The sequence below is a fragment of the Schistocerca americana genome, chromosome 6, assembly GCF_021461395.2.
Source record: "Schistocerca americana isolate TAMUIC-IGC-003095 chromosome 6, iqSchAmer2.1, whole genome shotgun sequence".
Lineage (NCBI taxonomy): Eukaryota > Metazoa > Arthropoda > Insecta > Orthoptera > Acrididae > Schistocerca > Schistocerca americana.
In genome coordinates this window covers 151,166,634-151,183,943 of record NC_060124.1, presented here as the reverse complement: position 1 = coordinate 151,183,943, position 17,310 = coordinate 151,166,634, and the positions used below count along the sequence as shown (strand labels likewise).

The 17,310-nt window shown below is 40.7% G+C and overlaps 1 protein-coding gene across 3 annotated transcripts in view; it reads left to right on the top strand.

Annotated features, from left to right (window-relative positions):
- Positions 1–8,758: 8,758 nt before the first annotated feature.
- LOC124619191 (glutathione synthetase-like) overlaps positions 8,759–17,310 on the top strand; it is a 151,344-nt gene continuing 142,792 nt past the window's right edge. For all 3 annotated transcript variants that reach the window (XM_047145410.1, XM_047145409.1, XM_047145408.1), the window contains exon 1: positions 8,759–8,963. The gene's annotated coding sequence lies outside the window, so the exon portion shown is untranslated. The remainder of the gene's footprint in view (positions 8,964–17,310) is intronic.

The following is a 17,310-nucleotide window of genomic DNA, read 5'->3' as shown; positions in this document are numbered from 1 at the left end:
CAGGCTGGAACTATCGGTGTTTCTTGTAGGCGACTTTGCCTCCCGTGCTAGAAGACGTTTCATCGATTATTCTAAGGGTTATTTGGCTGCTACATGATGGTGATCCAGCCCACTTCGCCATTAATGTCTGGACGCATTTGAATCGTGTCTTCCCTGGTCGATGGATCGAATGAGGGCATCCAGTTGCATGGCCTGCGTGTTCACTGGATCTCAATCCTTGTGATTTCTGGGTATGAGGCCATCTCAAAAGTATCGTGTATGCAGAGCCCATTTCAGATGTGGAGACACTGGAGCAGTCTATCTGTGCTGCCTTTGACACTGTTTGGATGCGACCTGGGGGATGTGAACGCGTTAGAGAGAATATGCTACAGTACATACACGCATGCATTGAGGCACATGGAAACCATTTTCAGCACATACTGTAACTGTGGCTGCATGGTACAGTGTGTATTAGACTGCAGACTCTGTAAAAATGTATGATTGATGAATGGCCTCTAGCATGGAAAACATACATTTCCAGACAAGATTTCATTGGACCTCTTTTGTTCTGTACCCCTCATCAGTCGATCCCTAGAGTTTGTACAAGGTGGAAAGAGTCTGAGAGGTTGCATGAGCACCCTCTCATATTTCTATCTTACTCTGAGTAATTCGATTTGGGGAAGTATACCCGAGTATGGTCATTACAAGGCTAGTATTGAGAACTCAGAAGATATGAATATTTTCCTCTCTAATTGCAAGCGGTGAAAAGTTACTATTCCTTCACATGCAGACTTCCCACGCAGCGTCTCTCGTAACCCAGGTGGTCCGATGACAGGCGGATCCTGCTGATCTTGAAAGGGTTATGCTGACGGGTGTGAGGGAGTCGAGTGGATGCTGTACAGACGCCGACATTGTCATAAGAGCCGGGGCAACACGCCCACAGGGGCCTGAAGGAGCGGCTGGGGCTAGTGATTCCGTTATTTCACAGAAACACTTTATGACGGGCTACCAGCGAGGCGTGGGAACGACTTGTGTTCCCAGGCAGTCTTGGCGGGCAAATTCCCGCGTTTTCTGCAAAATCATAACTGTGATTGGCTTGCTCAGGGGATAGCTCCGTGACGTAGCAAAATCGGCGCAGAAATTGGCGGCAAGTATCTCCATTGGTGGAATAGTAGTGCTTCGGCAATGGAGTGGAAATTTCCGCCGGTTTTCGATTTGCTGATTGGTGCGTTTAACCACGGCCACTGTCGTGGGGGCAGAAATGTTCTGTGTTCAGTTTGTACGGCGGCTCTTGAAGGGTTCGGCTCTCGCCTTTCGGTCGGAGTAGGTTACAAGATTGAGCTCTCACTGTTCCGGACAGCCTACCTTCCGTTGGCTGTCTAATATACTTACGTTTAGTTGTAACTGTTTGACGAAGTTGCTGAAGTTTCGACTTCAACGTAACTTTACGAGTACAGTTGGCAATTGAGCGTTCTGCGTACAAGCGGCCTATGTCATCTGTCTTGGGCAGTTTCGGCTAAAGTTGACTGTATCGGAGTTACTGGGTGACTTCGCTTGTTAAAATCAATCACTGTACCGTCAGTGATTGTGTAGCGAGCCTTCTTCATCTCCCTCAGAGGCGCATTTGTGTTGCTAGGAAGTCTTTAGTCTGGAACAACCAGACCAGGATAATTTGTTTTGGGCTATACTCGCGACATTATCATCACGACGATGGGACGTCGAAGCAACCAGCCATCGCCTCGGGTGTGCCAGATCATGTCCTTGCAGTTAAGAAGACAGCTTGGTAATGTATGTCTGCAGCACCGGCAGATTAGGGAATTTTGCTATGTGACAATCAGAGCTCATCAGAGCTCGCCTGTTCCCGTCTTTCTTAACGTGGTTCTGTCTTGGGTGTTCACTGTCTGAGTTCTCACTACTGCAGCAGCAATTAATGATGGGTTGGCTGGGTGTTTCTCTTAAGATTTGAGTTGCAAGGAATTGGCTCCACATACCACTTGGTCATAAATGTCACAATCTAGTTTATGGACAACTTCACTTTCACAGCATTTATTTGAGTGTCCAATGTGATGTATTGTAAATGTTTCATGTGTTTTGTTTATTATTTTGAGTTTAGTCATGTTGTTGTTGTGGTCTTCAGTCCTGAGACTGGTTTGATGCAGCTCTCCATGCTACTCTATCCTGTGCAAGCTTCTTTATCTCCCAGTACTTACTGCAACCTACATCCTTCTGAATCTGCTTAGTGAATTCATCTCTTGATCTCCTTCTACAATTTTTACCCTCCACACTGCCCTCCAATGCTAAATTTGTGATCCCTTGATGCCTCAGAACATGTCCTACCAACCGGTCCCTTCTTCTTGTCAAGTTGTGCCACAAACTCCTCTTCTCACTAATTCTATTTAATACCTCCTCATTTTGGACTGAACTCTCATTCTGTTGATCAGTAGAGAAACACTTTCATTTCTCACTATGTTAATGAAACTTTCCTTCATCAAATTAATTTCTATCAAATTAAATTATTGCAGGTGCCAAACTCTTTTTCTACTCCACTTGCAGGGTCGATTACAGTCAGTTCACGTTTCATCTTAATCCACGTGCACCAGCAAAAGTCGGGGTTAGAAAAGGGGGGCTTAGAGCATCATTTCCATATGAAGATTCTAGAAGAATTTAGTGTTAAATACACTGCTAGCCCCTGCATCTCGCAAGTCATCATATATATATATATATATATATATATATATATATATATATATATATATATATATATATGTGTGTGTGTGTGTGTGTGTGTGTGTGGGGGGGGGGGGGGGGGGACCCTGTTTTTCCTTGTGTTGTATATATATAAAACACCCTGTTTTTCCTTTATACATACATATATACATATACATATATATATATATATATATATATATATATATATATATATATATATGCAGGGTGAGTCACCTAACATTACCACTGGATATATTTCGTAAACCACATCAAATACTGACGAATCGATTCCACAGACCGAACGTGAGGAGAGGGGCTAGTGTAATTGGTTAATAACCTACCTGCACATTCCGTAATTAACTCTAGGCTGACCCTTGACTGGATGTTCGGCGGGCGTTTCATTGGACGTGGAGGACGCATAAATTGGCCAGCCCGTTCTCCTGATCTTACACCTCTGGACTTCTTTCTGTGGGGTACATTAAAGGAGAATGTGTACCGTGATGTGCCACCACCCCAGAGAATATGAAACAACGTATTGTGGCAGCCTGCGGCGACATTACACCAGATGTACTGCGGCATGTACGACATTCATTACGCCAGAGATTGCAATTGTGTGCAGCAAATGATGGCCACCACATTGAACATCTATTGGCCTGACATGTCAGGACACACTCTATTCCACTCCGTAATTGAAAACGGAAACCACGTGTGTACGTGTACCTCACCCCTCATGGTAATGTACATGTGCGTCAGTGAAAAAGACCAATAAAAAGGTGTTAGCATGTGGACGTAATGTGCTGTTCCAGTCTCTTCCGTACCTAAGGTCCATCATCGTTCCCTTTGGATCCCTACGTAATTCGGTGCTCTCTGATACACACGATCGAACAGCGGAGGAGTGGTACTCAAGTGTCAACTTTAGGTTGCAATATCTCCGGATGTAATTAACATTTTACAATGCAACAAACGGCACTGATTACGTATTTGTTTATATGTTCAGATGTGATAACAAAATTAACGAGGTTCCATTTTAAAAAACGTAGGTTTGTGTTAAAAAACATACTTCCGTGCATTTTTTTATGGTTTGTATTAACCAATTACACTAGCCCCTCTCCTCACGTTCGGTCTGTGGAATAGATTCGTCAGTATTTGATGTGGTTTACGAAATATATCCAGCGATAACATTAGGTGACTCACCCTGTATATATAACACAAGGAAAAACAGGGTCGCCACAATATCAAATACACTTGAGATAGAGAGATAGATTCAACTTTCTAGTGTAACAAATTACACAGCATCAGTAGTGAATAAGATTTAACCCAACATCCGTGGAGGAAAAATAGAGGCAGGTATGGTTAAGGAACTGGGTGCAATTATCTTTTTCATGGCTCAGCGACATGTATTCCATCGAGTTTAACTATTAATATGAGTGATCAGTTAGCTCAACCAAAACAAAAGGAAAAGCCAAACGATCATTTTTGGTTAACGTAAACTCATTTTACTGCTGATCTACACATACATTGTCTTACCTGAAATATAATGATCCAGCCCTTTGTGTGGGCCCATAACCTTGCATTGCACGCTGCTATCACCTCAGCTGGCTCGAATATTACGGCTGCAGACGACACAATATTGCTGCAAGTCGCACTCTTGCTTCAGATGCAAGTAGCATATGCAGATGGGCTGATACCCCATGTGCCTCCACAAACCACTGGTGCTGATATCCGAAGTCCACTTCACTGCCCAGTGCAGGATGCTACACTGCATTTATAAACCAAAAGGAACTACTTCCCTCCACAGAAACCAGGATCAGAATGACACTGTTGCACTGTGCATTGAAGTAATAATCCCAAAAACGAATGATTCTTGTTACAGAGTCCCGAATCAGAATGATTATCCTCACTCTCTGTGGCTCATCATCTGACCTTGGAGGAGTGGAAGACCCAATAGAACACTTTCCTGCCTGAAGCATATGTGTGCTCAAAACTCCTTCCTCCAGCTTATTACACAAGCGTTGAGTCCTTCTCCCACAGGAATGCAAGTCAATGTAACTCTAAGTGCCCTACGCTTTGACAAGGCTTTGGATAAGATTTTATCTGTCCTTAGTGGCTCTGCTGCCGCGTTCCTAAGGATTTTTATCCTGCAGAGTTTTCTGGCATCCCTTCGGTTGGTTGATTGTCACTAACGGCTCGGTTATATTAACCAGAGTGTCACTGAGCATTGTTCACTGCCTTAAGCCCGGTCCACACGCAACGATCTGTCTGCGCAGACATCGGCGCAGATGTCTGTACATGCAAAAGATCGCTGCAAATGTGGTGTGTTCACACGACACAAACCCCAATCTACTACTCGCCCGCCATCTGTCGGTGTAGAAAAGAAATATCAGTGGCAAGCGACTACGCTCCCCGAAAACGTCAAAATTTAATTCAGTTATTTTGAAAAATAGAAATGGAGGAAGTTCTGTTGTGGTCTGTGTTCGCAACTTGTGTTGCAAAAAACATTCAGACCAACCGCAGGAAACAGAGAAAGCGGTCAAAATGGTGCAGACAGTGGCTGCTAAAGCGAAAGCAGTTTTGTCACGTAAATTTACTGCGAGAGTTGCAGGGCGAACCTGTTTTGTTTTACATAACCTCGTGTTCCATTCCCTCGCACATTGGCACTCCAATTTCATCTTCAATTGTACTCCTGCTTGGTCTTGGCGTTTCTTGATCACTAAGAAAGCCAAGTAGATCAAAATACCATAACGTTGGCTGGTATACTTGATCTACTCCTACACCAGATCTTCTAGATTTCTGAACTTTGGATAACTCTTTTCGGTAAACAGTTCGCTGACAGACTAATTTACTTGACTTGCCTTCATGAACTCATCTATCAGGAAAGCGTAAATAGCTTCACATGTGTTGGGTATTATTTCACTCAATGCTTGTTTCGATATTGCAGATGAAAATTCCAAATCATTGTAGCTCCTTCCTGTTGCTAGGAATCTTAATATTACTGCCAGGCGTTCATGAGGAGAAATTTCCCTTCTCATACAAGCATTTTTCTCATAATATGAGGGGTTACATGCCTTAAGAGATAATTATAAGTTTCGACATCCATCCGCAAATAATTTCGCCAGTTCGCAACGAAATTATTTTTTTATTACCGTTTCTCTGTTTGCCGAGGCGCCAACTGCCCGCAATTTTTCAATTAGAACATTGTATGCTGCTGTCTTTTTGTCTCGGTCACTATATTCTTTACTTCTAATCTTCCACAAACATGGGTGGTTTCTGTATATTTCAATGAATTCACTTACAAACTCTCGAGAACACTGACGAGTATCAGCCATTTTAATGCCCTGTGCACACAAATACAAACACTAGACTGAGCAAACAGCTGTTTCGTGCCAGATTTGCGACGATCTCCTGTCCACACGCTCCAACTTGTCTGCGCAGATGTGGTTTGAACCGACAGATTTGAGAGGTTTCGCTCAAACCTCCAACTCCAACTTCCAGGTTTGCACACACCTCAGGTTGGTGCAAATCTTCTGTTCACACGCAACGATCTGTCTGCGCAGATGTGATGTGCGCAGACATTTGCGCAGACAGATCGTTGCGTGTGGACCGGCCTTTAGCTTTACAGTGTACAATAATTTCGAAAGTAATGATACAATGTGTTACTGGTTTGACGAAATGCAAGGTGAATTGGTTGCATCCAGTTTTCCACCGTGTATCATGGACTCACAGTCCAAAACGATCAAGGAAAAATCCTGCCCCAGTCATTTTGTATTAATACGGCCGCACATATCGGAATAGAAACGTGATGTTAACAAACTCTCTTTTAAGTTTAGTAATTACTTCAGGAGTACTGATTACACAAAAGGTTTTGGAGAAAGGTCATACTCAGATCGAACTTGACTCAGTTCACAGTTCCATTGAGTGTAGCCAATATGTCTTGATATCTAAACAGTAGAGAAGAAAGTCACAACGCTATGAAGTCCTTTACCTAGATTACTCCTTTTTCACTAACCATGCAGAGAAAAGCTTGTGGCTGTGTGAATCAATTAGACCTGGAAGTGCTACAAAGAATGAGCCAACAGTTACGGACCTGAGGACGATACAGTACCGTCCAAATGGTATTATTTACTACCTGTGCACTTCCAAAGAAGTGTGGGAAGAAATACCAAGTATTCCAAGAAGAATTTCTGGAAAAGTTTACTTCTCGAAACTATACAAAGAAAGACTGAAAATCAAGAAATCAGATGCTATCATTTACAACAACTTAAAGCCGTTCTTCATAAGAATAGTAACTGCTATTATGCCAGCATTTCTTATGAATGATCGTCATCTTCGACGTTACTGTCTTAGGAGCGACAGTGTCGTGTAGTTCTTTGTTCGACAGTTCTTTCTTGAAGAAAACTACAGAATAATATCACATTCATCTGAACTGTGTATGTATTAAATTGTTTCTGTGAAGTCTTTCAATAAAGTCTTTTCAAAACCATGTTGTTACTGTTTTTCAGCACCAAAAACAACGTAAAAGCGATATTTCATACAGGAGACTGACAAACAAATACCACATAAATAACATTTCTCTCCCAAAAATACCGCGCCAATTAAGCGTATCAAACCTACGTTTATCCAGGAGAATATTGAGACTCATGCAGTCAAATGGGTGAGATAGGTAACAGAATGTATCAGTTGGTGCTATTTTGCTATGTAATGCTTGTGAAATTTGATGAGTGAATGAATAAATGGCGTTATCATTTGAGCTATTGTTCTGAAATCCAAACTGTGATTTGCTTAGGATATTATTGTTGCTCAGGTGGGATACTGTTCTAGAATACATGACCTTCCCAAAAATTTTGGAAAATGATGTCAGTAGGCAAACAGGTCGCAATTTTTTGACATATGTCTCATCATTTATCTTAAGGACGTGTTTGACTATGGCGTATTTCAGTCTCTTGGAAAAATGCCCTTAGTGATGCATTACATAGCTCCAAAACGACAGTGCTTATTATGAGGGAATAACTCTTTAGTAGCCTGTTGAAATCGCTATCAAATCCCGATGAGCTTTTAGTTTTGAGAGATTATATAATTTCCTTAACTTCGGAAGGAAAAGTGGGTGAGACATGCATATGGTAGCATTTTATGTATGTTGCTTGTTCACTATACTCTTTTGATTTTTTCCTTGAGCTGTTTGCCCTTATATTTCCTACTACATTTGAGAAATGATTATTAAACGTATATGGTAGGGAAATTACCGTTTCGCGATCATTACCGACTGAGAAAGAAGAAAATATGTCATTTCGTCATAGAGGCGTGACCATCATTTGGCAATGTATTAAATTTTGTTTGCATTCAGAAGAGATCGCTTATTCTAAAACTATGTATTTGTAAAAAATGGGAGCATTTTCTTTTCTTTTCTTTTTGGGAATAGAACACTGAGGGATCTCACCAAACGACATATATATTTAATCTGATTTTTATTTGGTCTTATAAAATTATATTTTTTACTATAATGTAGGATAAGTCAATGAATACAGCATTATGTCGGCAAAAAGAGAAGGAAAATCAAACAACACTGTAAACAATATGGTTACAAGTATATATTACATTCAAGGTTTAGAAAGGTACTGCAAACTGTATACATACAAGTTATAGAAGATTACATACACTGGCATACAAATTACATCATTTATAATACAACGTATACTAATCTTGATTACAAACATCATCAACGAGTAGATTTACTGACTTGTGAGTGTCAGTATCCCAAGTGTCTTGAATAGGTGGCTACAGGATGTTCTATTTGAAACTCCACAGACCAACGTTATAGTTCGCGTTTGTATTTTGAAAACTTTTTCTTCTTTTGCAGTATGTTGCTATACTGCACGATATCGGAAAGTGAGTATTACTATCACCATTATTTTTTAATGCAGAAAACAGGAATGTTTCATTTCTAACGTTGCATTACCTCTACCTCTTAAATCGTCTTTCACGTCCAGCTGGTCGCCAATGTGCAACACTTTCTAAAAGGGGGATGTCAGTCTCATCATTACTTCGCAACTTGCATAATCTTTGCATCGTCATAGGTACAAGCTGTTTTTTGTTTACATTTATGCTTAGTGTCAGCCTGTCAGGGAAGTGTGCTGGCAAGTTGCTTCGGAAGCGAGGCTTGATAAGCAATTAAATCTGTAATCCGAAATTGATAACACAGATCTCTCGTTGATATAATAGCTGTACTGCAGTTAAAACTGTATATGCGGTTTGCAGACGACACTGGCGGGTCAACATCTGTGAGTGTAACATTAATTTGGCTGTAACATTAGTGTTAAGTGATGCGTAGTACTTTATACACTTACAGAAACACAGACGAATGCCCGCTGTGTTTAGTATGTAGTGCCTCGCCTTGATGTTAAGTAACTTTGCTATCTCTTGCTTAAACAAGTTAGGTGTCGGTGTTCAAATCAGCTATCACACGCTGAGCAGATCCAGAATGATGCGGAGTGGCTAGCAAACAAAAGTGATAATCTGTTGGTTATAAACACTTTTAGCAGATCTATGTAACTGATACACCGAGAGTTGTCAAATACTTCAGCGAAGTTTTTTTAAATATGTAATAACACGAAACAAATGATTATTCATGCTGGTCTTTGGGACTGAATACATGAAATATAAAATTTTTCTCTTTTTTTTTTTTTGACTTGATGTCATTTAGGAGAATGTCTTGTGAACGGCGTACATTGGATTTGAAAACAATAAAAGATGCAATACAGGAAAAAGAGCGTTTCTACGATCTGCCTTGCTATGGGGAAATGGGGGGGGGTGGGGGGTGGCTAGTTATAGTTTCACAATGAATGAAATATATAATTTTTCAGATTTCGAGACGTATGTACACTTACTTTCATTCAATATACGTTGTTTTTTCTGACATTCTTCGAACTTATTTTCATATTCCGTTGATCATTTGCACGATAATATGGAACGAATCATTTTACTTTCACATTGCAATTCAGTTTGTAAATATGGCTGCATTATGAACATTTGCGTTGTTTTACAACCACAAGTTTAGTAGCTTGTTTATCATCTTTGGAATGACATACATCACTGATACAACAGTGTGTTGGTAGGTTTGTGGAGGTATGTGGCTTTAGATGTCTACACGTACGTAATGGGCTGCTGATTTGCGTAGGTGGTGATCTGATAGTGACCCAGGTTGGTTCCATAGGATTATGTCAGACAAATTTCATTGTTGAAACATCGACATGAGTTCACTATAATGCTCCTCAAACCACTGTAGCACGGTTCTTGCTCTGAGACATGGACAGTTATACTGCTGAAACATGACAGCCCTCTGGGAAGACATCACGCATGAAGGGATGCAGGTGGTTCACAGCTGTCAACTTGTCTCCGATTACTATCACAGGTCCCATGTGGGCATAGGAGAATGTCTCCGATAGCATAATACTGCTCCCACCAGCATGAGTCTGGTGTGCTGCATGCTATGAACTGCCATTCACTTTGATAACAGTGTTTGTGGAGACAGCCATTGACCTACCGTAGCAAAAATGTTTCACATGAAAAGCTGTCACATTTACATTGATCAATGGTTGAATCCCAATAGTCGCACGCCTACTGCAATCATAATTGAAGATGATGTTGGGTCAACATGAGAATACGTAGGGGTGGTTCGCTGCGGAGCTCCATGTTCAACAATGCATGTTGAACGGAATGCTTCGAAGCACTTGTGTGTGCACCAGTATTGTACTCTTTTTGCAGAGATGCCACAGATTACCGCCTATCCTACTTTACAGAGTAGACAGGCCTCCAAACCCCATATTCTGTGATTTCTCATGCACGTCCGACTATTTAGTGCATAGTGGGGGTTTCATTGTCCTTCTACCTCTCTTCCTAGGTGCTCATGGCACTAGTATGTGAACATTACACCAGTTTTGCCATTTTCAAGATGCTTGTTCCCAGGCTCCGCATAATAATAACCTGTCCTTTGTCAAAGTCACTTATCTCAGTGGATTTCTCCATTTGCACTCCATATCTTCTGTAAGGTGACCCCCCCCCCCTCCACCCCCCCTCTTTGTCTGCTCCACTTACATACTTCCGTCGCCGTGTCGTGTGCCTGCAACACTACGAGGCAACACCCAATGTCGTGGTGGGCGGTTATTGTATTATTTGGCTTATCAGTGTATGTTGTGTTTTGTGTATGAAGAGGTATGTTATATCCTTCCTAGAAAGAAATGTGAAGAAGAGAAAAGTATTGTTATTTTTTTGAAGCCCCACCTTCCATGTAGCCTTCTTAGTTTATTTGTTAGCTGTAAGGTCAATTGACGCAGAACAGAAGCTCAGCTGTTGAAGTCATCAATAGTTGTAGTTGTGTTAACAAGGGCTGTCCATGCATTTGTCCAGTCTTATGTAGGAGAACTACAGGACAGCTGAATATTAATGGCAGAATTGTAACTTGAAGCTAATTCTTCTCAAATAAGTGTGTTGCCTACTGTGCTGCATCAGTCACAAAAAGGTGGAGCCGAATAGACAGAATGAAAATGTGTTACAGTTTTCAGTCATCAGCCACTGCTGCATCACTGGACTAAAATGTAAAATTCATGTTGACTGTTGTATAGCATTGGCCACAAGTGTGAAGAACAAAATGGTTGTGGTGCCCTGTGATTGAGAACAAAAGCATCACATTTAGTGTGTTATTAACATGGTTGAAACATCGTTTTAGCAGTTTTGTCAATACCATTTTTGTGTAAAAAGCCGGCACTCTCGGTAAGTTTCTTTCTACGCACCATTAATATGCAACTTGAAATGCACTTGGCATGTCTAATCTCTGTAGATTGGTGGCTTTATATGACAGTTCAAGCAATAATTTGGTCCATAACTAAACTTCATGCCTTAGCAAGGGATTTAGTGTGTATGTTCTCAAGGCAGAGTTCTTTTTACATTTGTTAAGTGCTAGGATCTCTATTATGGTTGATTTTTTTTTTTTCCCCCCCTGGTCTACTATATTTAAACCTTTTGATTATGGCCAATAGTTGAGGAGAGGAAGCTTGTTCACAAATCACATGCACTTAGAGTGCTATGGTAGAAACAATGTAGGGAGCACAAGTTCTGCCTTCCTTATTCAATATAGCCACTCCACTTATTCTTAAGTACTTAAATGTTGAGTATCGTTGTAATTTAAAAGCGCCATGTTTATATATATGATAATGCTACATGTTGGAATAAACAGTGACCATGTCTTCATTAATTATGAGTACTACTCTTTCGCTAATGCAAAAAGTATTGTTTGATTGGTATTTCTTAGGCACTGAATCAGACTGCTCACTTTGGTTTCTATTACCCTTAATCTAATCACCACTTTCTGGTTTGACTCAATTTTTCTTTTTTCAATATTTTTACGGTAGTGCTTGTCATTTGGGAAAGGAGAAACGTACCTTAGATGGCACCCTGTCTTTGGCATGTGACAGCCATCTATGCATCCTCAGTACATGGGCAATTGCAGCTGCTGGAGAGCCAATCCGGTAGCCAATCCGATGTTGTGGGGTCATCACATACACCTTCAACTGTAGCCCCTTACAATGCAGGGCTTGCATGCATTGTATGAGGGTTGACTGAAAAGTAATACCGCCACCTTTGTAACTCTTCAACAGTTAGCAGTATTTGTATGTGCTAGGTACTGACTTGTTCCATAGCCTCTTCTCTACAGCTCCAGTTGATGGAACGGTTGTGTTGTTACAGTGGAACCCTCCACAGATGGTCGATCAGTGCAATGTAAGCAATGTACAGTCATTGAATTATTGACAACAGAAGGTGTCACCACAAAGGAGATTCATCAGAGAATGAGAGCAGTTAATGGTGATTGTGTTGATGTGATACTATACATCGTTGGGCAAGTAAGTTTAAAGATGCTGAGGCAGGAACATCTGACCTGCGGGACAAGCAGGGTTGGACGGCATGTGACAGGAACCACCAAGTTTCACAAGCAAAATGTTGACACATTGATTCAGGACGATCTTTGTACCACTCAGAGAGAAATTGCAAGCACAATTGGCATTTTACAAGAACATATGGGTCACATTATTGCTTTGTTTGACTATCGGGAAATCTGTGCACAATGGGTACCCCGGATGCTGACTCCTGAAATGAAAGTGCACAGACTTGAAATTTGCCAGGAACTCCTCTTGCGTTACGAGAATGAAAGTGACGCCTTTCTCCATTCCATTGTGACAGGAGATGAAACATGGGTACACCATTATGACCTGAGATGAAGCATCAGTCTGTGGAATATCAACACAAAGACTCACCCCAGAAAAAGAAATTCAAGATGCAACCCTCAGCTGGAAAAATCATGACTACAGTGTTCTGGGAATGCAGATGGTGTAATCCATGTTGATTTCCTTGATCGTGGAACAACAATGGATTCAGAGTGTTACATCCCAATGCTGAAAACTCTGAAACAATGGCTAACAAGGGTCCGAAAACAAAAGGGAAATGTTTTCCTGCAGCATGACAATGCCAAACCACACACTTCACATGCCACCACAGCAGAACTTCAGAGACTGAATCTCACCACCATACGGCATCCTCCATACAGTCTAGATTTAGCACCGTCTGACTTCCGTCTGTCCTCAATAATGAAAGAAGATCTGCGGGGACATCATTATGCTTTTGATGAAGACGTTGAGAGAACTGTGAGACTGTGGTTGCAGAAACAGTGTTGACTTCTTCCGTGACAGCTTCAGAAAACTTGTTCATCGTTGGCAGGAATGTATCCAATTGGCTGGTGATTATGTGGAAAAGTGAATGTTTGTAATTAAACATTACATTCTAAGGATTATTTCTGTGTTTGATTTATTAAAATATTCCTATCCAAACCCAATTAACGAAGGTGGAAGCAATACTTTTCACTCAACCCTCGTATCTGAGCTGTTACCTCCCTACTTAAGACAAAGATTAAATTTCAATCCTTTAGGGGTACCGAGACATTGAGCAATGCCTGTTCAGCCAGGTGGACATTGCTGTAGGTTGATGACATCCGTGGACACTTTGACAGGAGTAAGCAACATCACAGTGGGCACTTCGCAGATGAAAGAATCAAAGTTAGACCAGTGGCTGTGAAGAATTGGTTGTTTGACAAGAAGAAGAAAAAAATTAATGTAGAAACTTGTAATTATTCAGTCTTCCTGCCATAGTCACTTCTTGGCCTGCGGAACAAGGAAGCAAACAATTTGCTCAATATTTAATCTGCGTTGGGACAGATGGTGATTACTACACAAAAATAAAATCCAGGTTTTTTTTTGTGGAGAATTTTGAAGATGAGTTCGGTGAAATAGCTACCCTGGAAAAATGTGGACTGGATCCTTATTCATTAAAACAGCTACTGAAATGCTATCTCAAACACATTGAGCCTACCTAGCTAAGAAATGGCCTGCCACTATTACTCCACACAAGAGTCTTAAGATGACCTGGGACATTATCTTTCATAGAGATCTAATGCTTCAACCTGATGAAGAACTCTAAATAACTGGGAAGTTGCAGGACTGATTTTGTATGATGGATACAGAGAATGCCAAAGGAAAACAGAGTTGACATAAGCAGCTTCATTTCGGAGTTTGAAGGACATGTCTTATTGGGAACAGTATGTCCTGGTATGTAGATGTATTGTTAAATGGCATGTCCTACCAACCATGAGGTGCCTCCAATGTTTCCATTTTGCTCACATATCTCAAATTATGTACTATAGAATCCATCTGTGAAAACTGGAGTAATATCTCACGATGACCACTCTTGTGAACAGCCTCCACTAGGAACAAATTTCCCAGACTATCACTCTCCCTGGTCACAGGGTTGCCAAGATTTTATAAGGGAAAAGAAAATGCAGGAATATAATACATTCAGTCACCTGTAATACTTCGAAGATAAGGAAATATGAATGAATTCATCCACTGGATTTGCACTTAAATTTTACAGAAGTTACAGCTAGCGTTTCAACCATTCAGAGTTGTGAACAACTTCCTAAATCAGGAAAATGTCCAAGGATGTCCGCCACCTGTACCACATCAGTGGGTATTCCTTTGCTGTCACAGCTGGAGGAGTTCCATCCTTCTATGTTGTCGCTGTCCGTGGACATTGTCGTGATATATTTTAACTGACCCACACACAGATAACAACCATTGGGAGAAAGGACCAATGAACAGTTATATCATCCTCTTATTGGGATGTACAACCCAAAAAACCATCACAAGAATTAAAAACATAGAAAGAAAAGGAAAAGAAAAGATGTGTATCAAAATCCGCTTTGATTGTACCCTGACCTTGAATCCTTCTCTACAGAAATGTTACCTTTAGGTCTGGATATTATACTAATTGTACAGGATTTTTGGAAAGGAACAGCAACTTACACAACCTGCTGTTCACTTTATTTGTCCCTACACTGCCTTTTTTAACAATGGTACCATTGAACTGTAATGGCTATTACTGCCACATGCCTGAACATCTGTCCCTCTTCTCCACCACGTGTGTTGCTCTGCAGGTATCACAGTTATTAGAAGACTACATGCCTACGCACAGAAACTGCAGTATTGTTAGTAATAATTGACTTTACTTGATAAGGCCTTCAGGAGGCATTTGAACATTGGTACAGTTTTTTACTTTTTATCAAGCAGATACTACTGAATACAACACTCAAGGCTACAGCCATTAGGCTACAACTGTCTACCATGGTAATGATATGCAACTTTAATTTCCTGACAAGTCAAGGCATATGCTGTCAAGAGACAGAACTATTGCATCCATTACCCCTCCCGTTTTTCCTGTCCTGGGCATTGAGAATAAAAACAATAGAGGGCAATGGATTTTAATCTGTGTATAATGAATACTGGTAATCCAATACGTTTTATTGTCACTCTGGAGCTTTTCGTGCAATTATCAATCTACAGTCCGAGTCTCACATCTGTGACACAATGTCATGCCCAAAGCAATGTGTGTAACAGTGATGATTATCCTATCATTTTATTATCGATCCCACAGTCAGGATCCACTGACGAACTACCAAGGCAGTATCCCATGAAAATCTGTTAGGGAAGCATGCTTCCCTGAAGTGTTTGTTGCAACATCCCAAGAGAAAGACACCCAAAAGATAGTACAAGATTACCCATGTAGCGCAGTATACAATATTATACTCTTCCACATCATCTTGATGCAAATCTGTACCATGGGGATCTTAAGAAATAGCAAAAGCCATCAGAAACAAAGGGCATTAAAATGACAGAGGAGCCTTTCATCCCCTAATTGTTTAATTTTCTATAAACAACTACAAGATAAAGCACATCATTTAATCAAATGACAGAAGTGGGAATGATGGGAACAAAGTGTTGCATCAGTGAATACCCAAAAAACCAAGGCCCAGGTGTGAGCAAAACTATAACATATCAATGGGATTTCTTTACCATCTGAAATATGTGGAGTTGGATTGAGGAGTACTTCATAACAACCAGATACCTAAATTTCTAGTGACATACTACACTAAAGTGATAGCTTCAGAAAAAAAATTCACTCATATTTTAATAGAACATAATACAGTGGAACCTCGCTTAACAAGCACCTCCCATAACATGCAGTTTCCATAACAGGCAAAACAAATTGTAAAAAAATGACTTGCGTAACGAGTGACGACGTTTTAGTGTGATGTCACTAGCTGTTTGCGCACGGTGGTGGGAAATGTTCAATGATATGAACACTTTTCATTGTCGGTAGTGGCATATGAACAGTGTCTTTAGTATGTGCTTGCTGCAGTCTGGGTTTAGCAGTCTTCCTGCTACCATCTTAGTGCAGCTTGTGAACACACATTTTTCTAAACTTGTGTTCACACAGTGTTTTTTGTGTGCAAATTTTAATAACCTTCATCAAAATGTCCCCAAAGATAAAGCCTCAAGATGATGACCATAAGAGAAAGATAATGACCTAAGAAATGAAACGTAAAATAAGTGAAAAAATCGAATGTGGTGTGAGCATTGCTGATTTAGCATGCGCAAGCAGTCAGCCTACATCAACTATTTGCACTATCTTCAAGAGGAAGGTCAAGATTAAGGAGATAGATGCTTCAAAGGGAGTCTCAAGAGTATCGAAACAACAGTTTTGTATTCTGAACAATGTTGAAAGGTAGCTCCTTATATGTATAAATGAAAACCAATTGCAGAGTGACTCTATTAACAAGACCTTCATTTATGTGAAGTCAAGAACGATTTTCGCCAACCTCGTTAAGACAACACCAGGATCATCAGCAGCCGAAGAAGTGTTTAAGGGAAGGTTCGAGAAGTTTAAGAGAAGAACCAGACTCCACAGCATTGTGAGGCACAGTGAAGCAGCCAGCTCCGACACAAAGGCAGCAGAGAACTTCATCAGCAACTTTAAGATGGCCGTAGATTCTGAGGTTTAGCTGCCACAAAAGGTTTTTAATTGTAATGAGACTGGTCTCTTCTGGAAAAAGATGCCAAAGGGTACCTTTATAATGGCAGATGAGATTGCATTGCCTGGTCACAAGCCAATGAAGAACTGTCTCGCACTGCTATTCTGTGCCAATGCAAACTGTGATTTGTAAATGAAACCACTGCTTGTTTACCATTC